The sequence below is a fragment of the Lepisosteus oculatus genome, chromosome 14 (genome assembly GCF_040954835.1).
Source record: "Lepisosteus oculatus isolate fLepOcu1 chromosome 14, fLepOcu1.hap2, whole genome shotgun sequence".
Taxonomy (NCBI): domain Eukaryota; kingdom Metazoa; phylum Chordata; class Actinopteri; order Semionotiformes; family Lepisosteidae; genus Lepisosteus; species Lepisosteus oculatus.
In genome coordinates, this window is record NC_090709.1 from 30,432,381 (window position 1) to 30,459,375 (window position 26,995).

The following is a 26,995-nucleotide window of genomic DNA, read 5'->3' on the forward strand; positions in this document are numbered from 1 at the left end:
TTTTTTCAAAGAAATGTTTGTTAAAAAAAAACTTGTAGTTCCACTGGTATTCCATCACAGACTATGTGATATGGGAGTCAGGAACCTAACCCACAACACCACCGGCATAATCACATGCAGAGTGCTGAAAAAGCACTACATAAACATTATCGACAGACAATGTACAGCGTGTACTATTCTTGTGGTGCGGTACATGAATTAGAGTGAGCGTTTTTTATTCTGATCATGAACAGTTTTACAAGTCCGCAAAGGATCGAGGAAAGGTTTATCGCCAGCTGAAAAGAGACCCAGCGCTTCGGCTGTGGAGACTTGTTCGGCTGGCGTTTGGGGAGTCGCGTTTTTCAGAAATGTATTGAGATCGTTTTCCACAGAGCTCAGATGTCAAAGCACAGCAGCAGCTCTCTACAGCAATCCTCTATAGCGCCCTTTCTCCCGCAGCTCCGTCCTCATTGGAAGGAAGCAAGAGTGAAAGGCTGAAGTGAAATAGAGCGGGGACGAAGGCAGTGAAGAGAGAGAACGTGGGAAGAAGAGAAAAACGCAAGGGAAAAAAAGCAGCGTCGTAAAAGAGGTGACGGAGCTGTCCTCTCAATGAGAAGGGTGCCAGCGAGCCTTGCTCCTGCTTACGGCCACATTCCCTTGAGCACGCCTGATCTCGTCTGATCTCGGAAGCTAAACAGGGATGGGCCTGGTTAGTACTTGGATGGGAGACCGCCTGGGAATACCAGGTGCTGTAAGCTTTTAAGCGCAGGAGGCGCCCTATCCCCGCTCGCTCGCTCATTCCCCTGTTCACACGTGCAGTGCGGCTTGTCCGTCTGTTTATTTGTCAGCTTTGGCGAGACACGGGTGCTTGTGTATTAGCGTGAGCGTTTTTTATTCTGATCAGGAACAGTTTTACAAGTCCGCAAAGGATCGAGGAAAGGTTTATCGCCAGCTGAAAAGAGACACAGCGCTTCGGCTGTGGAGACTTGTTCGGCTGGCTTTCGGAGAGTTGCGTTTTTCAGAATTGTATTGCGATCGTTTTCCACAGAGCTCAGATGTCAAAGCACAGCAGCAGCTCTCCACAGCGATCCTCTATAGCGCCCTTTCTCCCGCAGCTCCGTCCTCATTGGAAGGAAGCAAGAGTGAAAGGCTGAAGTGAAATAGAGCGGGGACGAAGGCAGTGAAGAGAGAGAACGTGGGAAGAAGAGAAAAACGCAAGGGAAAAAAAGCAGCGTCGTAAAAGAGGTGACGGAGCTGTCCTCTCAATAAGAAGGGTGCCAGCGAGCCTTGCTCTCGCTTACGGCCACACCCCCTTGAGCACGCCTGATCTCGTCTGATCTCAGAAGCTAAACAGGGATGGGCATGGTTAGTACTTGGATGGGAGACCGCCTGGGAATACCAGGTGCTGTAAGCTTTTAAGCGCAGGAGGCGCCCTATCCCCGCTCGCTCGCTCATTCCCCTGTTCACACGTGCAGTGCGGCTTGTCCGTCTGTTTATTTGTCAGCTTTGGCGAGACACGGGTGCTTGTGTATTAGCGTGAGCGTTTTTTATTCTGATCAGGAACAGTTTTACAAGTCCGCAAAGGATCGAGGAAAGGTTTATCGCCAGCTGAAAAGAGACACAGCCCTTCGGCTGTGGAGACTTGTTCGGCTGGCTTTCGGAGAGTTGCGTTTTTCAGAATTGTATTGCGATCGTTTTCCACAGAGCTCAGATGTCAAAGCACAGCAGCAGCTCTCCACAGCGATCCTCTATAGCGCCCTTTCTCCCGCAGCTCCGTCCTCATTGGAAGGAAGCAAGAGTGAAAGGCTGAAGTGAAATAGAGCGGGGACGAAGGCAGTGAAGAGAGAGAACGTGGGAAGAAGAGAAAAACGCAAGGGAAAAAAAGCAGCGTCGTAAAAGAGGTGACGGAGCTGTCCTCTCAATAAGAAGGGTGCCAGCGAGCCTTGCTCTCGCTTACGGCCACACCCCCTTGAGCACGCCTGATCTCGTCTGATCTCAGAAGCTAAACAGGGATGGGCATGGTTAGTACTTGGATGGGAGACCGCCTGGGAATACCAGGTGCTGTAAGCTTTTAAGCGCAGGAGGCGCCCTATCCCCGCTCGCTCGCTCATTCCCCTGTTCACACGTGCAGTGCGGCTTGTCCGTCTGTTTATTTGTCAGCTTTGGCGAGACACGGGTGCTTGTGTATTAGCGTGAGCGTTTTTTATTCTGATCAGGAACAGTTTTACAAGTCCGCAAAGGATCGAGGAAAGGTTTATCGCCAGCTGAAAAGAGACACAGCGCTTCGGCTGTGGAGACTTGTTCGGCTGGCGTTCGGAGAGTCGCGTTTTTCAGAATTGTATTGAGATCGTTTTCCACAGAGCTCAGATGTCAAAGCACAGCAGCAGCTCTTCACAGCGATCCTCTATAGCGCCCTTTCTCCCGCAGCTCCGTCCTCATTGGAAGGAAGCAAGAGTGAAAGGCTGAAGTGAAATAGAGCGGGGACGAAGGCAGTGAAGAGAGAGAACGTGGGAAGAAGAGAAAAACGCAAGGGAAAAAAAGCAGCGTCGTAAAAGAGGTGACGGAGCTGTCCTCTCAATGAGAAGGGTGCCAGCGAGCCTTGCTCCTGCTTACGGCCACATTCCCTTGAGCACGCCTGATCTCGTCTGATCTCGGAAGCTAAACAGGGATGGGCCTGGTTAGTACTTGGATGGGAGACCGCCTGGGAATACCAGGTGCTGTAAGCTTTTAAGCGCAGGAGGCGCCCTATCCCCGCTCGCTCGCTCATTCCCCTGTTCACACGTGCAGTGCGGCTTGTCCGTCTGTTTATTTGTCAGCTTTGGCGAGACACGGGTGCTTGTGTATTAGCGTGAGCGTTTTTTATTCTGATCATGAACAGTTTTACAAGTCCGCAAAGGATCGAGGAAAGGTTTATCGCCAGCTGAAAAGAAACACAGCGCTTCGGCTGTGGAGACTTGTTCGGCTGGCGTTCGGAGAGTCGCGTTTTTCAGAATTGTATTGAGATCGTTTTCCACAGAGCTCAGATGTCAAAGCACAGCAGCAGCTCTCCTCAGCGATCCTCTATAGCGCCCTTTCTCCCGCAGCTCCGTCCTCATTGGAAGGAAGCAAGAGTGAAAGGCTGAAGTGAAATAGAGCAGGGACGAAGGCAGTGAAGAGAGACAACGTGGGAAGAAGAGAAAAACGCAAGGGAAAAAAAGCAGCGTCGTAAAAGAGGTGACGGAGCTGTCCTCTCAATAAGAAGGGTGCCAGCGAGCCTTGCTCTCGCTTACGGCCACACCCCCTTGAGCACGCCTGATCTCGTCTGATCTCGGAAGCTAAACAGGGATGGGCCTGGTTAGTACTTGGATGGGAGACCGCCTGGGAATACCAGGTGCTGTAAGCTTTTAAGCGCAGGAGGCGCCCTATCCCCGCGCGCTCGCTCATTCCCCTGTTCACACGTGCAGTGCGGCTTGTCCGTCTGTTTATTTGTCAGCTTTGGCGAGACACGGGTGCTTGTGTATTAGCGTGAGCGTTTTTTATTCTGATCAGGAACAGTTTAACAAGTCCGCAAAGGATCGAGGAAAGGTTTATCGCCAGCTGAAAAGAGACACAGCGCTTCGGCTGTGGAGACTTTATTAATAAGGCCCCTCAGTAGTTGAGATCTCTGTTATTCCCATCTAGAAACATGCAATCAGCATGTTATTGCTGAAGCAATAGTCACAACATTATTCCACACCTGGGTGAGATGCGGGTTATGATGACAGTCATGCTTTCTACACCTTATACTGAGCTCAGAAATGGACCAAGCGGACATCTCACGAGCAGATCCCTCCGCGTATAAGAAAGGCAACTTGTCTCAGCAAAAATACAAAAAGGCAAAAACCCCACACTTGGAATGCAAACCTACCCTAAAAAGGAAACACGGTTTTAAAACGAACTTGATTTTCCCCTGGAGAAACCTTTTTATGGACACACATCGCATCTATTACACATGTAGAACTAAATATAAAGATAAAACTTAATATAAGAAGTCATGACATATCACACATGACGAAGTCTGGTCCAGAATAAACAGTTTACACTGACCCACCTTTATTTACCCTGGTCACTCACTTCTATTAACTGTTTAACTGGGTAACAAATTAATATTTGTTTCAATTTGGGATCTACACCTGGGAGCCCTGAAATGTTGGCCAGAGGGGAGAAGCTGATATTCAGACGTGAGAATATATTAAAATAAAGGATCTGATGTTGTTTTTCACCTGTCTAATCAAAGCTTGTTCAAAAATTATCTGATTATAGGACACACGAGTTTATAATCATACTCATTCCACTTTTTAACCCCGTATATATGCACAATATGAAACGTATATACACTAAATCTCACGTGTGACTCCCATAATATACATTTCTTTACGAAAATTAGGAACACTTACTACAATTATCAACCCCCCATGACGAGGCAATATTTCATACCTTTGTTTCTTTGTGGGTTCAAAGTTCTGTCCTGTCGTTTCACACGTAATGTTTTGGTAGTTATCTCAATTTTCCTTTGCAATTATCTCCAAGATCATCATCAACTTTTTGTAAAACGCTATGCACAACTGATATTTAAAGAAAGTCCTGTACCAAAACGTCTTCGTAGGGAAAGACAACTTTTTTTCCTTACGTTAGTCGCTACACGGTTACTCAAAAAATCCATTCACCGCCTTTAAAAAAAAAGTTTCGTTTTTTATTGTGGTTCACTGACATTTCTGTCACAATTCTGAGGGACCCCAAATAAAATTCACTTGCCGGTATAAAGACGCCGGCGAGGATAAGACAGGTATCGAGCCACCTGCGTATCTAGCGGACGTTTAAAATAAAGAAAATGGCGTGTAATGTTGCGAAGGGCTACTGTTTTTTTTATAGTTTGTCGATTGTAAGGGACGTGGGCCGCGACAGAAATACTGGACGGGGTGGGAAAAGGTTTATTGATGGTTTATTGTACCGCAACGGTCACAATTGACTCACCAGCAAAGATGGCGCCGAGGCCACATTGGCTCCCTCCCGCCCTGCCTCGCACCGAAGCTCGAGCTGCGGAGCGCGACGCCAAACCGCCAGTCCACGGGCGCGGGCGCCGGACATAGACGTCATAAACCCTTCCGAGGCGCAGGAATTATAGATCACTGTAGATTCTTCTGGACCCGGGTTAGGGACAGTGTGCCCTCCGTGAGAGTCTTCTGAGGAAGCCAGTGTCTCATGGGTGTCCAGGCTTGGTACCATCTGTCCATCACAGGACACACAGACACACACACTCACACACCCTGGACAGGACACCAGTCCATCACAGGACATACACACACCCTAGATAGGACACCAGTCCATCACAGAACACACATTCACTCACACACCCTGGACAGGACAGCACTCCATCATAGGACACACACACACCAGGGCCAGTTTTCCCCGAAGCCAATTAGCCCAAAAGCCTGTCTTTGGACCCGAAGAACACAGGGAGAACATGCAGACTCCACACAGACAGCCCCCCCGGGTCCAGACCCGAGCCCGGAGCCCCCCCGCGCTGAACCCCTCCGTACAGACGGCCGCACACAGCTCCGTTGTTCCCGATTCCCGAGGTGATCTGTTAAAAGAAGCCGGTGTGTTGCCTCCAGGTGACATTTCCTACTGGAGTCAGGCCAGGAGGCTCTTCTGTACACAGAAGGGGATGGGGGTGGGGAACAAGCCGCCCAGCCCTGTGGTTGAAGCCGATACCCCGGCTTCTCTCCAGACACAGCTGGGTGAGCTCCTCCAGTCAGTACAGGGGGCTCTACTGTACACAGAGGGTGGCGGGGGTGTGGAACAACTCCTTTGTTCGGGGCCTTGGGGCATTCTTGTTGTGAAAGGCGCTATATAAAAAAAACTGAATTGAAATTGAATCTTACAGGTTTGGGTTTTTCAGAGATCTTGTCAGAGATCTTGTCTGACGTGCCCGTTTCAAAAACGTAACGACACTCCTCACGTCCGAGCGCCGCCGGTCTGTGACGTAACGTATCCTTACACAACCATGACGGTTTCATCATGGACAGCACGAAAGCCCGAAAAGTGGTTGACGTTTTAATTTGGCAACGCCACGATGGATCCCAGTTTTTTTTTTTATTTTGGAGGCCAAAAAGGACAAAAAAGGAAACGTCCGGAGTGGATCGATGGTCATCTCTGCGGTTGTTCTGATGTTCTGAAAAAACAAAACAAAAAAAAAAACGGCTCGCTTGCCCGGTCGTGTAGTGTTTCCACACCCCACGCAAATCAACTTCTCTTCGCCCCCGGGGGCTCGTCGCCCGCAGCACCCCTCTCACGTGATAGGGGCTTCCCCCGGCTGTGACGTACTTACCCCACCTCCTTCGGCCAACGTCATACCGAAGGTCGCGCTTCGGGCCGCGGCGATGTTGACGGACTGTCTTGTAGTGTGAGAAGGGTTTAAATTTCGACTTAAGGAGTTGGCCATCGTTATATTTCGCGAGGTATCATACGGGGGGAAAAAGAACATTTATATTTATCAACCTACTAGTAATACTGGGTGGATGTCACGTTCCCCAAAGTTCAGTGCCTCTCTCTAATAAAGTAGAAACGTGACATTGAACTCCGTTCGAAACAGGAGAAATCACCAGGACACGATACAACTGACGTCCGGAAAAGAAAAAAAGAACTCCTATTCCCATTTGTAATGACCCCGTAGTGTTTTTCCCGGTGTGCGCTCATCTTTCGGAGACCCGTTTCTCTCTGGTGTTTTGCTGTTGGAATAAATGCCGAGGTGACCCTTCTGTGTGGAGTCTGCGTGTTCTCTCCAGCGGGTCGTTTCCCACACCGCAGGGGCTGATCGAACCGGGGTCTCCCAATCGTCACAGAAGTGTGTGTCATTTTGGGTGGTGGTGGGGGGTTGCATCGGGGATACTGCGCCCCGAGGGGATAACCTCTCACCTTACTCCGGACGAAGGGAGAAGACCTGTACCTTCACGAGTCCGGGTTGTGAAAACTTCTTCTGGCAGTTCAAAACGTTTCGAAGAGACTACAGCGCTACCCTGTTTTCCATTTCTATCGTGTATTATTATACAGTCATAAGTATCTGTACTGATCACAGATCCCCCTCTCACTACCAGGACTGAAGCCCAGTGCAGCACGAATAATAATAATAATAATGAATCCGTCTGGACTCTCCACTCAGAGCTCTTCCCAGGTCAGGGGGATCCCCTCCAGCCCCCCCAGTGTGCAGCCCCCACGTGGATGATGCTCCAGTCCGCTCAGCACACAGCAGCTCTCAGTGGGGAGGAGAGCAGAGGGATGGAGCCAGTTCAGAGAAGGGGGTGATAAGGAGGCCATGATGGGTCAAGACCAGGGGGGGAATCAGGCCAGGACACTGGGGTAACACCCCTACTCTTCTCCAGAGACACCCCGGGATTGTTAACGAGCACAGAGAGTCAGGACCTTGGTTTGACGTCTTATCCGAAGGACGGCGCCTGTTTACAGTCCAGTGTCCCCCGTCACTATACTGGGGCATCAGGACCCACACAGACCGCAGGGTGAAAGCGCCCCCTGCTGGCCCCACTCACACCTCTCCCAGCAGCAACCTCAGTTTTTCCCAGGAGTCTCCCCTCCAGGTACTGACCAGGCTTCTACCTGCTGGGCTCCAGTGGGGAGGTGGCTGCTAGCTGGGAGCTGCAGGGTGAGATGGCTGCTGGGTAAACGATGGCTAAAGAGCTTCCTAGGACACCCTGGAGTTCGTGGTCAACTTCCTTCTCTTCAGACGGAGGTGGCTTGAAATCTGTCTCGTTTCAAGGAGTATTGGACACGATGCCCCCCCTGCTTTAGCCCCGCTAACTGGTGGCACGCCGACAATGAGGGCTCTCGGCCTCAATCCATCAACCACAAACTCTCCGGGATGAAAGAGAAAGACAGACTCTGTTCGTTCGTTTCGGGGGGGGAGGGAAAAAACCAAAAGCTTTTTTTAAAAAACATTTTAATGATGCTTAACAAAAGAACAAAAATTACAATACAGATTAATGTCAAGGGACACACCCCCCCCCCCCCATCTTACGATCATCACAGGACCTTAAAATAATACTTAATAATACAAGGTCATGCAGACGATCTGAGGACTCAGGTGGAGATAATGTGAAAGTTTTCCACAGTCCAGTCTGGGGTCCCTCAGCTTCAGTCCAGACTGGGGTCTGGGGTCCCTCAGCTTCAGTCCAGACTGGGGTCCCTCAGCTTCAGTCCAGACTGGGGTCTGGGGTCCCTCAGCTTCAGTCCAGACCAGTCTGGGGCCCCTCAGCTCCAGTCCAGTCCAGTCTGGGGCCCCTCAGCTCCAGTCCAGCCCAGTCTGGGGCCCCTCAGCTCCAGTCCAGTCTGGTGTCCCTCAGCTCCAGTGCAGTCCAGTCTGGGGTCCCTCAGCTTCGGTCCAGCACAGTCTGGGGTCCCTCAGCTTCGGTCCAGCACAGACTGGGGTCCCTCAGCTTCGGTCCAGACTGGTGTCCCTCAGCTTCGGCCCAGCACAGACTGGGGTCCCTCAGCTTCGGTCCAGACTGGGGTCCCTCAGCTCCAGTGCAGTCCAGACTGGGGTCCCTCAGCTTCGGTCCAGCACAGACTGGGGTCTCTCAGCTTCGGTCCAGACTGGGGTCCCTCAGCTTCAGTCCAGCACAGTCTGGGGTCCCTTAGCTTTGGTCCAGTCCAGTCTGGGGTCCCTCAGCTTCGGTCCAGCACAGCCTGGGGCCCCTCAGCTCCAGTCCAGTCCAGTCTGGGGCCCCTCAGCTTTGGTCCAGCACAGTCTGGAGTCCCTCAGCTTCGGTCCAGCACAGACTGGGGTCCCTCAGCTTTGGCCCAGCACAGACTGGGGTCCCTCAGCTTTGGTCCAGCACAGACTGGGGTCCCTCAGCTTTGGTCCAGCACAGACTGGGGTCCCTCAGCTTCGGTCCAGCACAGTCTGGGGTCCCTCAGCTCCAGTCCAGTGCAGTCTGGGGTCCCTCAGCTCCAGTCCAGTCCAGTCCAGTCCAGTCCTTGGTGGGGAAGGCGACTCCGATCTTAGCTGGCACAGAACCAGGAAAGGAACCTGGAAAGAATATTGTTATTGCAGGTGTGAGGGACACAGACACGGACATCACCATGACATCAAACAGCAAGAGGAGACTCCTTCTTGAATCACAGACACGACCGGGCGGCGTCCCCCTGTCTGCTCACCTGCACCTCCTCTTCTTCTTCTTGTCCTTCCCGGCAGCCTGCTCCTCCTCTCCCTCGCTCTTCCTCTCCTGACACACGGTCTCCGCCACCTCCATCGGCTCGTCCTTATCATCTGTCTCCACCGACATGCAGCTCAGGGACTTTAAAAAGACGCACCAGCACTTCTGAAGCAGAGACAGGAGAGTCACGTTAAGAGTCGGACTGGACACTCCAGGACATGAACACTGCACTGAGAGAGAGAGGGGTTCATACACACACACTGACTGGACACTCCAGTACATGAACACTGCACTGAGAGAGAGAGGGGTTCATACACACACACTGACTGGACACTGGACAGGAGTAAAGAGAGAATCAGAGCATTACCCACTTTCTTTTTCTTCTGTCTCACAGGAGGTGGTGATTGGACCTCCTCCAGCTGGAGTCCGAGTAGGGAGAGAGGGGGCAGGAGAGGGACAGCACAGGGAGAGAAAGAGAGAGACAGGTGAGTCAAGTGTCCCAAGAGTACAGAGACTCTGCTGAGATCACACTCGCAGTGAGTGAGCCTGGGTGTAGCCCACTAATACTGACCCACTGTACACCATAGGACAGAGAAGAGGAGGAGGAGAGAGACACACTGCCTAGACACCACAGGACAGAGAGGAGGAGGAGAGAGACACACTGACTGGACACCACAGCACAGAGAGGAGGAGGAGAGAGACAGTGACAGACAGGGCTGACAAGACAGACAAGATGGCGAAACTCCACCACAGACAGGACAGGAGGCAGGGTGGGACCAGCACTGACCTTCTTCCTCTCTCCTGCCGGAGGAGCTGTCTCCACCTCCTCTTCCTCCTGCAAGTCAAGAGACAGGCTGAGAGAGAGACGGGCTGGTGGGACATCGGCGAACAGAGCTGAAGGCAGAGAGCCGGGGAGACAGGCCCAGCTGGGACAACGCAGGACAGACAGAGAGACAGACAGAAAGGAAGGAGAGAGAGACACAAAGATGAAGGCACAGAAAGACAGCAGGCAAAGAGAAAGATTGAGATTGAGGGACAAACAAACCGAGAGAGAGAGCGGAAGGAGAGAGAGAGAGGAAGGAGAGAGAAGGACAGACAGACTGACAGACGGGGCTGAAAGAGAGAGAGACAGAGAGGCAGGGACAGACAGACAGCAGGACGAGAGAGAGACAGAGATCGAGGGACAATAATTTGGTTTCGAAATTTATTCTGAAAATATACAATCATTCACTCCTGAAAAATATCGAGTTCAAATTATACATTATGTACAATATTGTAATCAACATATGGCTAATCATCAAAAATAAAAAAAACTGTACTGGGGGACACAGCTGGCTGTGCTGTTCTGGACAGAACACACTGAGGTCCAGTTTCCACCTCCTGCAGGATCAAACAGCACCTCCACTGGCTCTCCAGTGAACAGAGGGACAGACAGAGAGGCTTCAGGCTGCAGGGTGACATTGTCTCTGTGAGCTGAAAGACAATCAGGACAGAGGATGATATAAGAACACACTCTGTCAAGAATATAGAGCCCTCTAGTGATCCTACTGTAGACCTGCTCACCACCCACAGTGACGATCACAGTGCTGATACTGCTTCCATTAAGGTCCCTCACTGTGTAGTTGCCCTGATCAGCTGGAGTGAGGGAGCGGAGTGTCAGAGAGCTGTTCTGCACTGACACTCACTGTTCGTACCTGGGGCCAGGGAGCCCTGCGCTGCTCAGTAAGACTATACGATTCCGGACAGATCGTGCAGGATCAAACAGCACCTCCACTGGACCAGCAGTGTGGAGGGGGGAGACAGAGAGGCACCAGGCTGCAGGCTGTGGACTTCTGAGTGAGCTGAAAAGGGACAGGTAGAAACATGTTGAATATTTAGTTTTACAACAATACCTTGAGTTTGGACTGCGATCAGCTTCATTTTGTATTTCAGCTGTGAAAATGCAATTTCAAAAATGCACGCCACAGTCATGTTAGGTTCAAGTTACAGTTGCATCACAACTCAATACATTTGCAATTCACTTCTGAGATAATTGTTCCTGGTGTTTGTGTTGTGTATGCCTTGCAATGGAGGGGTGAGAAATAATGGACTTATTACATTATAATGAATAATAATTGCTTACACTTATATAGTGCTTTTCTGGACACTCCACTCAAAGCGCTTTGCAGGACATGGGGACTCCCCTCCACCACCACAAATGTGCAGCATCCACCTGGATGATGGGACGGCAGCCATAGTGCACCAGAACGCTCCCCACAGACCAGCTATGAGTGGGGAGGAGAGCAGAGTAATGAAGCCAATTCATAAATGGGGGTTATTAGGAGGCCATGATTGGTAAGGGTCAATGGGAAATTTGGCCAGGACACTGGGGTAAAACCCCTACTCTTTTCGAGAAACACCCCGGGATTTTTAATGACCACAGAGAGTCAGGACCTCGGTTTTACGTCTCATCTGAAGGACGGCACCTGTTTACAGTTTTTCCAGTGTCCCCGTCACTATACTGGGGCATTAGGACCCACATGGACCACAGGGTGAGAGTTCCCCCTGCTGGCCCCACTCACACCTCTTCCAGCAGCAACCTTAGTTATTATTGTGAAGAATGAAAGAATATTAGGAACATGAAAAGGTTGAATGTTTTAAATGCGTTTTTTTACTGAAACATCCGCTACAGAGATGCGCACACACGTCATTACAAACGCACACCTGCACAGAGACGTCCTCAAGTGCCTTGTTCACAATTATGGGCTCCAATAGGAACAAAAAACGCCAGCCTGACAACTCGAGCATTCAAACCAAGAACCCAACACGTACTTATGTTGGCAGCCTGTGCAGAAAAGCAGAAAGAACCACAAGCCTTCTCTATTGGGAGGAAAAACACACACTCCCTCTCTCACACTCCTGATTTCCTTAAATAGCTCATTCTTCATCTCTGGCTCCTACATACAGTATAGCAGCGCTCAGTCTGCTTTGAATAAGCCATAAATCTAAGATTTATTTTATCTGTTCCTCTTGTCTAGGCCTAGAGCTGCTTTTCATAAAAGAGCTGTTTGCATAAATAGCTAGGGTTACAGCTGAAGACACCAGCTTCATCCCCCAGTGTGTTATACGTCGGGAGCAAGAGAAGAGGGCCAGGCCGTGCCTTTTCATAGATTTTTCTTCTGAAAAGTCAGTTTCTCAGAGGCAGATTTAGCCCCTCATGCATTGTAGAGAGATAGACACGCCCGCGCGCGAACAGTTAGAGCTGCACCCTCACACAGATTCAGACCCGCACAGACACATCCTCTTGTTTAAACAAATACACAAACCTGACGGCGCTCACAATGATCCAGACACACACACACACACACACACACACACACACACACACACGACATCAGTAGTCACTCTTGCACACTGGACCCCAGCTCAGTCCTCACCTCCAGCTCCTGCGAACCGCTTCGAACAAACTGTATTAAGAAAATTAGGTTGCGTTTCGGTAGCAGGCCATCCTGGGCACCAGTGTGAGTTACACACTCATTTGTAAAAGCCCTTCCGCATCGTCGGGCATGCTTCACAGTGCTGGACCTGGGGTGTGGGTGCTGTCTGTGTGGAGTTTGCATGTTCTCTCCCTGGTCTGTGGGGGTTTCCTCCAGGTGCTCCAGTTTCCACCCACAGTCCAGGGACAGGCTGCCACTTTCACTGGGCAGTGCACCGTCACCGTGGCAGCATGGTGGGTCGGATCTGATTTCAGTCTTTATTTCCTTTTTTAGAGATCCTGTAACCAGGACCTGTTCACTGCCATGACGGACATAAGGAACAATAAAGCCGAAGTCTTGTTTCCCACAAGAAACAACAAAACCGAAGTATTGTTCGATGTGCCGGTACAAACTTTTAGGTTATATAGTCCTTCCTTGCTGCTTCAGACGTCATTCGATGTTATGGTAAGGGGGGGGTCGTGGTATTTGGCCAGTTAAGAGACCCTGGCCAAATGGTCAGTTTAAGATTATGCCCCCTCGCATCTGGAATCCTTATCAGTTAACCCCCTTTCCTGCCATAAACCCCTGTTGCTTAGAAGTCTAATTTTCAGGCAGAACTGACTTAAGTTAACCCTATTTACATCTTGTCTCTTACTTCAGCCCTCTTCCATTTGCTAGTTAAAAGTTGTTCAACCCATTTGTATGCGACAAAAGAAGCCAGTCTGTTTCCGCCCGGTTTCGAACCGAGGGCCTTCCGCATGCGAGGCGAACATGATAACCACTACACTACGGAAACAGTGGTAAGATGTGCCCAGTGGCCCAGTGCTGAGCTTCGCCAATGTGTTTCAGCTGCTTCCAGTGCCTTTATTGGAGTGCGCTGATGGACCGTGCTCTCTCTCCAGAGACCAGCACGCCTGTCATGGACGGAGCAGGAAAGGCGGTGCCACATTCTACAGCCCTCTCCACGCAATCGGGCTACTGAAGTGGAGAAAATCGCCTCTCCAGAAAGTGCAAATATCATAGAGGTAGAGGTAGGGAGAGAGGAGGAGTACAAATTCAAGCAGAGGCCTGAGTGGAGCACTGTCGTATGGCCCTGACATCAATCCCTCAACTCTCTGCATAAAGAAGTGTCGTATGGCCTGACGCCCACCCCTCCACTCTCTGCGTTAAGCTGTATCTTCAGGCCCTGACATCCCACCCCCGCCACTCTCTGTATAAAGCAGTGTCATATGGCCCTGACATCCCACCCCCACCACTCTCTGTGTAAAGAAGTGTCGTATGGCCCTGACACCACCCCTCCACTCTCTGCGTTAAGCTGTGTTTTCAGGCCCTGACATCCCACCTCCTCCATTCTCTGTGTAAAGCAGTGTCATATGGCCCTGACATCCCACCCCCACCACTCTCTGCGGAAAGCACTGTCATATAGCCCTGACACCCACCCCTCCACTCTTTGAATAAAGCAGTGTCGTCAAGCCCTGACATCCCACCCCCGCCATTCTCTACGTAAAGAAGTGTCATATGGCCCTGACACCCACCCATCCACTCTCTGCGTTAAGCTGTGTTGTCAGGCCCTGACATCCCACCTCCGCCACTCTCTGTGTAAAGCACTGTCGTATGGCCCTGACATCACACCCCCACCACTCTCTGCGTGAAGCACAGTCATATAGCCCTGACGACCACCCCTCCATTCTTTGCATAAAGCAGTGACGTCAAGCCCTGACATCCCACCTCCGCCACTCTCTACGTTAACCCCTGTTAACTCGCTTGCTGAATGATCTCTCAAGAAATCCCTGGTGAGATTCAACAGGTGTTTTCTTCAACAGCCACTAAAAGTCTGATGACCTTCTCTGGATTTCCTGAATATGATGTAAAATTAGTTCAAATCATTTGGTAGTTAACAGAACAAAATGCTTTGGAGGTACATTTAAAACAGCAGAGCAACACTGTAGCACTTCGTGTGTGACTGAGTTTAATTGTGTAAACCTGTCTCTCTATGAACACGAGCAAAGAGTTCTCACTCAACAGAAGATTGCGATGTGAGCACAATAATGTAAGACATCTGGTGATGCCAGGGATTGAACTCGGAACTTCATACATGAAAACCATTGAACTACATCCCCTATGGCACAGATGGTGGAACTGACTTAAAGATGTGCATATGTTCACTGACCACAATCCACCCTTCATGAATAATTGAAATGAATAATTTATTTTTATATCCAGTCACATGGGCGACGGTGGTTGATTCTTCAATGGGGGAGAGCGTTTTTCTACCTCCTTACTCGACTGTCTTTCAATTATGTTTTCCTTGAAATCTTTTTGCATCTTTTAAGTGCTTGCGATTAAATTACGCATAGAAAAACAGCAGTACAGTTGATGTTCATGGACCGATGCACACAACTCCAGTGATAAAGCCCTGTCTGTAAATATTGTAGAAGAACGTTAAAGGGCGAAACAACGCTCCAACCACGGGAATGGTAACAAGAAGGATCGTGTTCTTATTTAATATGTGCTTTTGAATTGCCTTGTCAATACACACAGGCTTTAGAGATGGACAAATAATTTACAGTGGTGTTTGTAAACAACGATGGAACATGTTTTTTTCTATACCAGGAAGAAAGGAGCAGACTCTTAAACTTTAAGAGACAGAAACAATACCTCATCACAGCTAACACTAATTAAAACAACATCACAACAGAAGAGTGAAGCCTTGGGTGAATCAAATTAGTTTTCATTGGTCGTCTGTGTCTTCATAACTTTGTAGGTGAGAGAGAGGATTGCGAAAATGTGCGGGTGCTTCTTAGAAGTGTGTTGGTAGTACAGGTGACTTCCAAATAATTGAGCCGGGTTTTAATCCCGGCCAGTGCATCCCCAAACCTTTTCAAGATAATCATTTATCCGGTAGCACATCTCCTGAAACTAACATTCGAGGTAGGAAGCGTGCTCTTAAACACCAAAACACTCAAAAAGGAAGAAGCAGATCTCTGTACACAAGACAGTAGTGCGATATTAGAATTTCTGAGTTCTTGATGGATTCAGGCTCCTTCTCAGAGGTCCTTGCTCGCCAAATAACTTTACATCTGAGGAAGAGCACCACGGAAAAAAAACCCAACTCAACAAGCGAGCGTGTTGGTTGCTCTTGCTCTTAATGCAAGGAGCTGTTTTTTTTCCTTGCAATAATCATTATTAACCAAAAACAGCAGCACAGGTAAGTCGCATTTGTGATTATGTCACTTCTCTGCTTCAGCAAGGTCAATAAAAGACTCTGAAAGTAGTAAAGCAAAACTGAACTCAAAATCATATTAGGAATTCTGAGCGATATCTCCATACAGGTAATCCAATAAGAACGTTTAAATATTTGAATATAATCTCTCTATATATTTCGCTGCTTTTTACCCGGAGTAAAACTATTGGATTGAAGGAATGCTAACCGCTGGGTTAAAATGTATAGTTGTTATTTGGAGAAATCTGTAAACTCGTGATCTTATATGTTTTAAAAGACAGCACAGGGAAAAACGACAGTGCTGATTATTTTCCAGAGACAGAGCACTGATGACCTCTCCGAGCTGATTGATAAAGCCCACCCAGTGGATACTCTAGCAGAACGTCAAAGAACATTCACCTTTGTATCCAAAGAAACGACAGGAACAACATCAGGAAGCACAATCAATTCCCCTTTTAAATCTTTCCTGTAAGGTATGCTATGTGAATCCATGAAGTTAATCCTCTGATCTCTTTTGATCACGAACAAAGTATTTCTGATGGAGCGCTATGTTCAAAGATTTAATAAGCTTTACCCCTGCCAACGATTCGGCGTGAAGAATTAAAAGTTTCACAGACAAAAGCAGCTCACCACCACAGCCAATATTAAATGTACTTGCCGGTACACTATCATGTGCACTGCCTCAAAAGTGATCTCGGCAGACGTTGTTCCCTACATAAAGCTGAACGTGCCAAAGAGAATTTCTATTGAGAAAAAATATTTTTTCTGCCTTGATGTTAAGCCTGTCTTTTAGAAAGTCTATCTCTAAACACCTCCCGCAGCCTAACAAAAAGCGCTTTTACTGATTGTATTGCAGGTCTTAAAACATTAATATTTGGCAGCAGTGGGATTCAAACCCACACCCCCAGAGAGACTGGAGCCTAAATCCAGTACCTTAGACCACTCAGCCACGCTACCTTCCTCCATACCCATCTTCACATTGCTGGCTTGGACTAGGGGGGGCTTCAGCTCTTGTCGTCAGATCTAATGATATCATGACATGTGGAAGTGACTGCACCTTCATCTTCCGAGATGCTTTCAATAACACAAACGCTACTTTCACTGGCACAAACACAGCAATAATGAAGGTGGTGGGATTCATCCTTTGTGCTGTTTGTAGGGGTGTAACTCTACGGTGATCTGCTGACTTGAAGAGCAAAAATCAAAATCCTCTGCTATTACTGTTGCTTTTTTCATAGTTTCTTCAAATCCTTCATTTGAACGTAGATTTTGAAGGATATTGATGATAATACCACATAAATTGTGGTTTTCTTGTGATCGCCAATTTTATTCAAATAACAGCCTTTTTTACAGTTCCTTGCGTGTTTCACAAGGTATAATAGCCCCCTTCGCATCCTCAGCTAACATATTTTAAAATTACAATAGCTTATACAGCATGCATGTTTACATTTATATTAAAATTAAAGTAAATATACAAGAATACATACAGTGCTAACCCAATAATTCTTGTCAGGTTCTGCAACAAATCTGCGTTGTTATTTTAACATGTTTCAGCTGAGGGTGCAACAGGAGTATAAATGAATTTTCCCGCCAGCCATTCAAAGACCAAATTCCATGAGTGAACATTATTTTCTCAGATGTTGCCAGCATTGGACTTTGCCGGTGGTATTGAATTATGTCCACAACTGTTGTAGTAGTTCCTTCTTGAAATTCGACACGTGCAAAGCACTCGTAATATCATAGGTGTTAAAGTTCGCTGAGTCTATTCGAGTCATGGTGTGTATCCCTGCCTATCATTGGGAGACGGGTAACTTTTTTACACTCAGATTCCAATCTTCAATGCTTTGTGTGAGAGCTTACATAACTTTCATTTTCTCACAATTTCTGACGATTGTTCCAAAGGGGCACCCTGTCAATTCCGAATACTTTTCAAAAATCTGCCTGCATGTTTGATTATTGTCATTTCACTTAGAAAAAGTTCAATATTGATCATAACTAAAGAAAATAATGATCACGAACAAAAAAGGGATAAAGATGCAAGTCGATCTTGAATCAGAGCTGGGTGAAATGGGCTTCTGTTCTGATATGGTTGTATGAGAAACAGGAGGAATCGCCAATCTCCTATAGAACATGAGTTGAATCAGGAGTGAGACATTTAGTATACTCGTGCATATGTCAACGCCTGACCTACATCGTAAAACTAACATTAAGTTGTCAGAGACATTCATTTATATACAAACAAGAGACAGACCAAGTAATAATTCTACATTAGTTCAGGTGGGTAAACCTGAACTAACTAACTAATAAACCTTTTAATAATTCTACATTAACGTGTCCTACATTGATCAGACTAATTGACATGGTCTGATTCAGAGCCTGTGCAGTTCGTGCTAATTACAACAAGGACAGTTCTGGTCCCTCATCACCGAACTGAACACAAGTTCAGCTGTTCTCCAGTTTTGTTACGCATGGTTTTTCATTGCAATTGAGTTCAGAGCTGGAGCTGATCTCCAGACAGTACAGTGTTTTGGGTAAGTTGTCAAAATTCGCATGAGGCTGCAGACAACTTACCCAAAGTGTTTTCTATAGCTTTCAGGTGGAGTTCATTTATATAAAACAACGTAAGTGGTATAAACGCAACAAGCCAGACGGCAGTCCAACTTATAATTTTCTGACGCGAGGCCTGACGCGTTATTCATTATGCCACTGACCCTGCTATTGTAGTGCTAAAAAACACGTTTTCTACATTTATGTCTGTTCACTCTAAAAACTCTAAAAAGGACAAAGGGTTTGTGTGTCCCGCTAAAATTCCGCTTCATTTCGAATGCAAATAAAAACCGTTTTGTTCCAAGAAATCATAGATTTGTCACATCCTTCATACTATACTTCTCTCTTGTATTAGTAAAGCATTTTGATTTAAACTGAACAATATATGAAAGGTTTCATCTATACACTTACACATAATAAGTATACGAATAAATACTCGGAAGAAGCCGCAGCTCAGGTATTAGAGAGATTTAAAATCGGATCGGAGGATTTAGAGTCCAGACTGCAAACCAACAGCTTACACAGGTCTTTTATAGAACCCTTTTGATTTCCTCTACTTTGTCCCTGTGATGTCATTGTCCTGCTCGCAGCCGAGCCCGACACACGTCTGGTTTCTGTCGCTTGACGCACACCCTGCGGTCCATGCGGGTCCTAATATCCCAGTACAATGAAGGGGACACTAAACTGTAAACAGGTGCCGTCCTTCGGCTGAGACGTAAAACCGAGGTCCTGACTCTCTGTGATCATTCAGGAGAATGGTGGTGGTGGAGGGGAGTCCCCATTACCTGTAAAGCGCATTGAGTGGAGTATCCAGAACAGCGCTATATAAGTGTGCGTAATAATAATAATGATTATTATTATTATAATTGTAATGTAAAATGCAATAAAAAAAATATCAAACTTTGATTCAAAATAGATTAATGTAAAAACTGATAAAGCTAATGCTTTTTTCAGGGCTATAGCTGTAGCTGCGAGAAGGTTAAAAGCGCACAAGTGATCTGTCTTTCGTCAAAGTAATTGCCAGAGCAGTAAGACGGAGAGCACCATCCAGCAGCTGTAGACGATGTTCGGGGAAGAGCTAATTCTGTTTTTAGCACAGGGAGTGAGAATGAGCTCAGTCCGGCTCCGAGCAGAATCCATCCTGGTTTGGTTACAGTGCGCCTGAGGATCTTTGGATCGCAACGTAAAAAAAACAATTGCTCACATCGTGTGACTTCCACGACAGGAAGGAAAGATATCACTTAAAAAAATCAGAACTGAAGATTTGGATCCTGGGCCTCAATTTGATCAAATTATTAAAATAATAATTATTAAAATATCAAATTGTGTTTCTGCAACATTTCGTGCACAGTACGCCATTTTTATCTAAAAATAAAACAACAGTCACAACGAGAGCTTATACGCAGTCTGGGGTATATTCCCCTTTTATATTTTTGCCACTTTATATCGAACCTGTTATACTCCCAGAAGTGCACAGTAGCTTGTACAAATGTACAATTCACCACTGGTATAAACAGATGTGTGCCCTGTTTGCCTTTGTAAGCATTTGTTTAAAAAATAAGTTCACAATACGATAAAAACACAGAAAGCACAAACTTCATAATACAACGATACAAAATCAATACCAAATCATTATGCCAATTAAGTACCTATCCTTTGAAAACAGAGAACACCTTTATATCTACAAAAAACTTGACATTTGTATGTATTTTTGAATTACAAAGCAGACAGAGTAGTCCCTTAATTCAAAGATCGGATCTTGGCCAAAACAAGACAATCAGACGTGGGCTGAATTCGGAACAGGAACCTCTACTTCGTCGTTTATTGAACTTTTGATAAATGTCTGAATGAAACAGATTCGCTTTTTTAACTCTTTGATTAGAGTACACAAAAAGCACCTTCCTTCGAGCCGGAATCGAACCAGCGACCTAAGGATTCCCTACTGACTCCACTACAGTCCTCCGCTCTACCAACTGAGCTATCGAAGGGATGTCAAGCAATGCTCCCTAGCACATACTGCCCAATGTAGTGAAATGTTCCGGGTGATTTCAATCCCACCTCGACATCAAGTTTCCAACTCGTTTCCTTAGTCTTGTTTACCTTGAATTTAAGCCACGAACCAGGATTCTACTGTATAAACTTCCGGGGATATTACAAAATGTTTGATGGGGCATCAATCATTCCAGGCGGAAATTGACTCCTTTTTTTTCTCGAGGGATCATATTAAACATTTCATTAGTATCGAGAGGAGGATCACCATGAGACACAAAACAAATAGTTTCTTTCTGTCTTTATTAGAAAGTAGCGTTTGTGCAACATTAATAATATTTTCGTGGAAATAAAGAAGTTTCGAAATGTGGTTTTGAGTTAAATATTACCGTGTTCATGTAATTAGTTTGTGTTTGTCATTACTATATATATATATTGCCATGTTACTAGAATTTGTAACTGAAGTTTACTAGTTGTGTTTTTTATGATGGTTAGACATTTGTTGATTACAATATTGTATATAATGTATAATTTGAACTACATATTTTTCAGGTGTGAATAGTTGTATATTTTAAGAATACATTTCTAAAATAAATCATTGGCTTTATTTACTAGTTTCTACACCTATAAAAATCTTTCTTTGATGTATAATAGACCTTTAACTATATATGTATAGTAGTCTTCTAAATTTATCCGTATAATAGAACTACAACCATTTATGTATAATAAACATATAATCAATTTCATTCTAGACCAGTTACGGAGCACAGTTACACGTCTGGTATGCGTTCAATAGTCGTATATTCTACATCTTTTGCCCACTGGGATGTGCCGATTTTAACTTGGCAAACCAAGATACACATTTTCTAATGAAACCTTAATTAAAAGACAGTTTGTTTCTCGAAAGCGTGTTATGTAAAAAAAGAGAAAAACGAAAATATATGGATGGTAATCTTTCAAAGCTGAAGATTTTACTTTTGAAAAATTGACATTTTATGTACTGTATGCAGATGCATTCGCTGGTTTTAGAACTTTGCTGTACTTCCTGAATCATTTTCAGTATTATAAAGTGGGTGTAGATTTTTCTTTCAGGTTAGGACGCGAGTGTGTACATGTGTTTGATTTTCGTTTCACTGATTCTCATTGAAGATTTGGGAATTAACGACGAAAGAATCAGTTGCCTCGGAAAGCAGAAGGTTTGGTTCTCAACGATATTGAAGACACGCCCATGTAGAGCAGCGGGTGATGATTTGTGCTATAAAAGACCAAGTGCTCAAAGTGACGTCTGCGTTTACCGTTTAGACTTTTCATCTCGGGCGCACTTTTAGAAAGCAAAGATAGAGCAGTTGTGTTGAATCACATTATAACAGCTGTCAGCAGAGTGGCGCAGCGGAAGCGTGCTGGGCCCATAACCCAGAGGTCGGTGGATCGAAACCATCCTCTGCTATGTACACTTTATGCACGATTGATAAGCATACCATCAGTTTAATGAAGTGCATTAAAACTGTTTTTTTCTCTCGTGTGTATGAAAGCTTCACACTTAAGGTACTCTTTCATCTTTACCAATAGCAGATGCCCAAATGTATCTTTGGTTGTTCTGCGATCCTTCATAGTTTCCTCAATTCCTTCAAATGAACATCCATATCAAAGCAATTATGTATATATATATTACAATTAAGGTACATATTAAAAATATCAACGCACATTTGTATAATGCTCATTTAATAATGATTGTCAAGGATTGTCAAGTTCTCCAACAAATCTGTGTTCTAATTTTAAAATATTTTTGCTAAGGATACAACGGGTGTATAAATGAATTCTCCCAACAGCCAGTTAAAGAAAAATTCCACACGTGAAGATGGTTTTCTTGGACATTGACTTAGGTACTTATTTGTTTACTTGTTGTAGTTGCACACGAGTAAAACACAAAGATTTCCTGCCACATTCAAGAGGGTTTGCGAAGAAATCCCTTCAATTTTTAGCGGAGATTTTGTTTACATCATCACAATCTGAAGCACGTCCCTGAGTACGTTTGACCCACCAGCCCTTTGTTTAACAGCTGCACAGGGACACATTCCCGTTGCTTTTCACAACTCACATGCTTGTAGTTAAAGAAAATAAAATACTGTCATTTTCCTGCCAGCTGGCAGTATTTCTTCTGCACTGACTAAGAGTAACCAAGAAGTTCATTTCATCTTTCGCAGGCTGTAATCTACAGAAAAGGAAGTGAATACTTGTATTAAGCTAAATCAAGCCGACGGAGTTGCACTGCTGTTGTTTTTCTCCACTTTTCGTTAAAAGGAGAAAAAATCACTGGCATTTTTTGGAAGCATTTGTTCTGTCCTGAGAAGCAAGATTTGTATTTTATCTTTCAGAAGTTGTATGAATTTCTTGAAGTTCAGAAACAACTTGTTCCAGAAAAGAAATTAACACTTGCTTCAAAGTAAATCAAGACGTCGGTGTCTCTTGCTGTGTGTGCTCTTATCTGTCCATCTCTCTATCCTCTTCTCTCTGGCAGTCTGTGTAGAGTATCTGAAGGGGATGTAACACCACTTGGAAAAGAAAAAAATTCTCAGGAAAATTCTCAGGCAGAATAAAAAATCATTATTCTCTTCTCAGTGAGATTCACAGCTCAGACTCACACTCAGACAGGATCTCAACTCCGTACTGCTCTCTATCCTCACAATCCAGAACCAGAAGATATTCAGACAATCAGTGCTGCTACATGAACAATATCAGACAGAACAGCCTGGACTCATGTCACATTTCCCCCTTTTATCTTTCCTCCCAGCCCTCTTAGAGACATAGAAGAGCTCCTGGTTCTCCTCTCTGTGAACTGGGCTCAGGGGTCACTGATCTGGCAGTTGTGGGCTCTGTTCCAGGTCGAAAGCAAGAAGGATCTATTAACGCTTTCCAGGACTTCCAAACCCTTCAGTATTACTTTCTTTACTGTATGTCAGCCTCCCAAAATGTTTATAAATGTTTTATGAGTGTGGAATTATCTTATTATTTATATACAGTATTTATGTAATAAACACCAGTAGTGACACTATGATCGGTATATTGATTATTTGTAGCCTATGGTCCGATGGTCGTGTCTACAATAGTGACCATTTGACCAGTCTGTAGCTCTGAGCAGTGGGACTCAGATCACACAGAAGACCCGCCTGTGTGTGATTCCATACCAGCCCTGGGATTCAGCTACTCTCACAAATGTCTCACAGACCGTCTTATAAATTTACAATTAGATGAAGTCATGTAACAGTTTTACAGATAATTTAAATAATCAGACAGCAGTTTTGGCAGTGGATACATCTCCACATGGGAGAAAGGAACTGAAATATATGTGCTCACTGTAAAGTAGGAAGAGGTGGTCAGACAAGCAAAACAACTTTGCAGATAATGTGAAGTGACATTGTTTTGTGTCAATCAGCTCACAGATTTCGCTTCATGTGCCTTAAGCTGTGCAATTTGTATGGTTGTTGAATGAGATTGATTTCTTCACAAGCCCAGTCAATTGCCAGTGGAGAGCTTGCCGACACACACCTTCATGAAGACTCTCTTCATTGTCAAGTCGCCTCCTTTGCATACAATAGTAGCACCGACACTAAGAGAAAGGATGAGAAATAGCGTTTATCAAGCGATTGCAGTGTTTGTTTGACTGAGGATCCTTGTGTGCTGAACTGGCCTCTGGAGAAGTGTAGTGCAGTAAAACAGAAGGTTTGTGTCACTCAAGATTGTTACAGAACAGAACAATACAATTACAATACTTTTATGAGAGTAAATATTACTGGTGCATCACAGTTCTTATAATGGTGAAAACAGGAGCACCTTCTCTACATTTTTGACTGAAGTATTTAAATGGAAAGAAATACTATCACTATGCAATTCATAAATGCAATTGACCTCCTCTAAATGTTCTAGTTTGATGAAACAATGTATGGAATTAGGTGACAATATCGGAATTCATTCAAATGCTCAGGATTAATTTTCAGCAACAAAAAAAGTGCTCGGAAATATTTTACAAGAATGAAACCTTACATTCACCTAAATAAACATTCACCATCTACATTAGCAGAGAACAGTAGGACAGAAGGTTAGTGTCACTGGACACTGCATCAGAGAGGCCGATCTCTTCTCCCTCATTATGCAGGCTTACCCACTCATGATGAACTGTCCTCCAGCGATACTCAGCTGCCATCATCGACTCAGACATGACGTTCATGTACATATTATACCTTAATATGGCACTGCGTTACAATAATTTGATCAAAACAACTGGTGAAAAAAAAGATAAAGACTTTGTCCAAAAAAGAAGCATTTATACCTTTCCTCTCCTACCAGCCATTACAAGTCACCTAGTTTTTAATTTAGAGCTAGATTAAAGCTCTAGTCTCTTTGGGGGTGTGAGTTGGAATCCCACTGCTGCCAAATAAGAAGCAAAAAACACACATTTGCTGCAGAAGTAACAGGAGAATTTGTGCCATTCAGCCTCATAGCGTGATGTCATTTTCTCAGGCTCATTTTTAGATGCTTGTGATCGAATCTATGATTCTTATGAGTGTGCCCTCCATAAAGGTAGCACAGATATAACGTGCCAAGTTTTCAGAGAATCGCATTAAATACAGGTCAGAAGAAGGCCACAAAGTGTCCGCTAGGCAGTTCAGCTATTTCAACGGTGTTCTCTGTTGTTTAGGTCCAGAATGACACCCGTTACAACCAGGAAACACACAGTGTCAGGCATCAAAAAGACTTCCCAAAACCCTGATCCTCTCCTTGATCCGGTGATGGCATCCAGACATTTCCTGCAACAAAGCCAGGATACGGTCTTCAACAACACGAGTGAAAGGCTAATTCCCAGCTTTTGCAATCCTTTGCAAAGAAGGACCGCATGTGCTCAGTGTTAAATGCGCTGTTCATTATTATTATTAATAATAATAATCTATACATTATATAGTGCCTTTAAAGGTGGCTTTTCAAAGTGCTTTACAGAATGAAACCAATAAAGTTAAAAAATACACAAGATAAGCAGGATGAGAATACACAGTTAGAGGAGACAATAGATGGTGGTATCAAATACAGTAGGAACAGAGGGGTAAAGAATAGTTCATTAAAGGCTCTTCTAAAGAAGAGGGTTTTGAGTCTGGATTTGAAGGAGTTTAGAGAAGGTGACTCTCTGATATCCTTGGGAATAAAGATCCAGAGCTTTGGTACAAAACAGGAGAAGGCCCTGTCACCCATAGAGTGTAGATGGACTGGGGGACAGATAGGAGACCAGAATTAGAAGAGCGAAGGTTGTGAGGTGGGGAGTAGGGCGATAACCCAGACAGGTACTGTGGTGTCAAGCCATGGAGAGCCTTATAGGTGAGCATGAGGATTTTGAAGTTGACAGGAAGCCAGTGCAAGGAGTCCAGGACAGGAGTAATGTGATCACAGTCCAGTGCTAATTTCTTTCTTGTGGCTGCTGGTTCATTTTCAACTGTGGACTCTTAAGAAGTCCTTTATTTGACTTGATCAACACTGATCCCTAGAGGATTTTGAAAGGTTGAATCAAAATGATACATGACTCTGGTGGGACTCGAACCCACAACCTTTGAATGACTTCATTCTATCAAAGCCTAGAAGTCCAATGCGCTCTCCATTGCGCCACAGAGCCAACCGATGCATCGCTATATAAAACAGCTACAGAAAGCTGTAACTCATGCTTCTCCCGTTGTCTTTAAATTAAGCTCCATAAATATTGACAATGAGTGGCCTGTTGTCTACGAATAGATACCGCTGGGATTCACACCCAGGGTCTCCTGGTTTTTAGTGAGGCGTCTTAACCAGCTAAGCCATGGTGCCAAACCTGCTAAATGTTATCCACAACTTCAACCACCTGTGAGAAACGGGCAACTGCAGTGTTACGCCTGCTGGATAACAGATAATCCTTTTCGAAGTTTAAGGAGAGGATTTCTTTGTCAATTCAATTAAACATTTTAGAAATGCTGAACGATTGATGTGTTTCACGCGCAGAAATATTTTATCGTTACGTACTTTTTCTGTGCAGTAAGTTCTCCTTCAACTCCGCCCAACAACAGAGGTCGTTTTTAATACAGGAGTAAAGGCACACTGCACATCAGCAAAACATCCCGTACAGGTTTAGGGAGAGCGACATCAGTGATTGGAAGGTTGGAAGTTTCGGGTCACTTTTTTATTATAGATTCAAGCAGCCCTGAATACCTTTTCAAGAAACATTTCAGAATCCCAGTCACGTCCAGTATGATTGCTACACAGGTCTACAGTATACAATCAGAATACTGTTTGTGCATTATATAAAACACACCGCCCAAAGCATTTCTAAAACAGGAATTACATGTTTCTGAATGGCCCTCCTTTATAAATAAAATAAAAGGTCTGAAGCCTGCTCCAAAGAAGCACTTTATTCAGAGCTGACAAAGATGTGATAGGAAACATCTCGGAAAATGAAGATGCAGTCATTTCCACGCGTCGCACAACAAGAGCTGAACCCACCCGACGTTCTCAAGAGAGTAAGGTGTAAGGAGTGTGGCTGGGTGGTCTAAGTGCTGGGTTTGTGCTCCATTTTCTTCGCTGGGTTAGGTTTGAATCTTGCC

At 45.4% G+C, this 26,995-nt stretch overlaps 9 non-coding genes across 9 annotated transcripts; 5 read left to right on the plus strand and 4 right to left on the minus strand.

Annotated features, from left to right (window-relative positions):
- The first annotated feature begins 618 nt into the window (after window positions 1-618).
- LOC138217445 (5S ribosomal RNA) lies at window positions 619-737 on the plus strand. The gene has a single exon (XR_011181157.1). It is a non-coding gene; the product is annotated as a 5S ribosomal RNA (ribosomal RNA).
- Window positions 738-1,274: 537 nt separating this feature from the next.
- On the plus strand, window positions 1,275-1,393 carry LOC138216289 (5S ribosomal RNA). The gene has a single exon (XR_011180000.1). It is a non-coding gene; the product is annotated as a 5S ribosomal RNA (ribosomal RNA).
- A 537-nt stretch (window positions 1,394-1,930) lies between these two features.
- LOC138216290 (5S ribosomal RNA) lies at window positions 1,931-2,049 on the plus strand. The gene has a single exon (XR_011180001.1). It is a non-coding gene; the product is annotated as a 5S ribosomal RNA (ribosomal RNA).
- A 537-nt stretch (window positions 2,050-2,586) lies between these two features.
- LOC138217446 (5S ribosomal RNA) lies at window positions 2,587-2,705 on the plus strand. The gene has a single exon (XR_011181158.1). It is a non-coding gene; the product is annotated as a 5S ribosomal RNA (ribosomal RNA).
- A 537-nt stretch (window positions 2,706-3,242) lies between these two features.
- On the plus strand, window positions 3,243-3,361 carry LOC138244546 (5S ribosomal RNA). The gene has a single exon (XR_011193161.1). It is a non-coding gene; the product is annotated as a 5S ribosomal RNA (ribosomal RNA).
- A 9,984-nt stretch (window positions 3,362-13,345) lies between these two features.
- Window positions 13,346-13,418, minus strand: trnaa-cgc (transfer RNA alanine (anticodon CGC)). Its single transcript has one exon. It is a non-coding gene; the product is annotated as a tRNA-Ala (tRNA).
- A 3,302-nt stretch (window positions 13,419-16,720) lies between these two features.
- Window positions 16,721-16,802, minus strand: trnal-uag (transfer RNA leucine (anticodon UAG)). The gene has a single exon. It is a non-coding gene; the product is annotated as a tRNA-Leu (tRNA).
- Window positions 16,803-20,292: 3,490 nt separating this feature from the next.
- On the minus strand, window positions 20,293-20,380 carry trnay-gua (transfer RNA tyrosine (anticodon GUA)). Its single transcript is given in 2 exon segments — window positions 20,293-20,328; window positions 20,344-20,380. It is a non-coding gene; the product is annotated as a tRNA-Tyr (tRNA).
- A 5,564-nt stretch (window positions 20,381-25,944) lies between these two features.
- trnar-ucu (transfer RNA arginine (anticodon UCU)) lies at window positions 25,945-26,037 on the minus strand. The gene is made up of 2 exons: window positions 26,001-26,037; window positions 25,945-25,980 (listed from the first exon to the last, which is right to left on the minus strand). It is a non-coding gene; the product is annotated as a tRNA-Arg (tRNA).
- Between the last annotated feature and the right edge of the window lie 958 nt (window positions 26,038-26,995).